This window comes from Monopterus albus, unplaced genomic scaffold (genome assembly GCF_001952655.1).
Source record: "Monopterus albus unplaced genomic scaffold, M_albus_1.0 scaffold409.1, whole genome shotgun sequence".
NCBI lineage: Eukaryota > Metazoa > Chordata > Actinopteri > Synbranchiformes > Synbranchidae > Monopterus > Monopterus albus.
In genome coordinates this window covers 438,136-439,663 of record NW_018128289.1, presented here as the reverse complement: position 1 = coordinate 439,663, position 1,528 = coordinate 438,136, and positions in this window count along the sequence as shown.

The window sequence follows — 1,528 nt, the reverse complement described above, 5'->3', positions numbered from 1 at the left end:
CATAAGTAAAAACATTTACACACTTGCACAGCTATGTTTGCACACAACTCTTAAAACAAGGCTTATATATTATGGATTGAACAGTTTTTATAATGAAAGAACTTTCCATATCAGGCTTTTAATTATGGGAGTCACAGGAGACTGTATGGAGGTGCTCACTGTGCATCAGTGACTGCAGACTACTATTAAAAATTTCAATTTTCCCCCTGTCACTTTAGTTTTAAGTCAAAAACTAATTTGCTTTGCTTGTTGCAAAGAGGATCAATTGATTGAACACTGAGAAGGGAGATAAGGTGGTGGTGGTTATTTCAAAACTGCTCAACACAGGATGCTTAAAATGGTAAATGGCCTTATGCTTGTATAGCGCGTTTCAGCACACTCAAAGAACCTTCACACTATTTGGCCATTCACCCATTTGCACTCCAAAATTCACACACCGGTGTCATTACTGGGAGAAACTGGGGGTTCAGTGTCTTGCTCAAAGACACTTTAACATGTGGACCGGACACGTCGGGAATTGAACCACTAATCCTCTGGTTAGGAGACGCTCTAACTCCTGAACCACAGCCACCCTAAAAATGTGGGCGCAAGTGTCAGGGGAGGTCTTGTAAGTACAGAAGCACAATTCTTTGCTAATCAGCTCAGAAACACATCTTGTTTTTCCTTACAGTGTCAGGGAGTGATGTTTAATGCTCCTGTGAGGTGTGGGGATGTGAACCTGATTAAAGAGCCACCAGGCAGAGGCAAGGTGGATAGAATTTATTGTCATTTTCGGGGCACTCAGGTGTGGGAGAGACAGAGTCAGAATTGAATACCTGACAGTATCAAGGGATCAGGCAGAGAGCAGTTACTTGGTTCAGTCCATGGTCGAGGTCTACATCAGTCCAACAGGTAGGGCAAGGCAGAATCTTTGATCGGTAATACAGGCGGGATCTTGATCTCAGAATTGATTTTGATTTGATTTATTCATTCAAGCATGTAAAACAGTTGATATGTCAACACATGTAATTTCACACATATCCAACAATAATAATCCAATATCAATTTACTTATACCTAGTACATGCTTGAACGGAGTAGGAAGAAGTTATTCTTATCTAGTCCTACCCCATGACATCATCTTACAACTTTTAAGTCCTAAGCAATATCTCTACATAAATAATTATCCTCTACACCACACAAGTAATATACTACAGAATTATTACAGAGTGTTAACAATCTACATAATTACATTCATAGATAATTATCTTCTACGCCACACAAGTAATATACTAAAGAATTATTACAGAGTGCTAACATTCTTACCCCACACCCACAATGTTCCATCTGATTAATCATTAAACCTGTTCTTGCATGTATCTTGATTGACACATACCTTTATACTTATGTTTAAACTCATCAATTCTAGTACTATTTTTTATGTCCACATTTAAATTATTCCATAGTTTTACACCACTTATGGAAATACAGAATCTTTTTTTGGTTGTACGTATAGCATGAATTTTTAAGTTTAACTGACCCCTTAAATT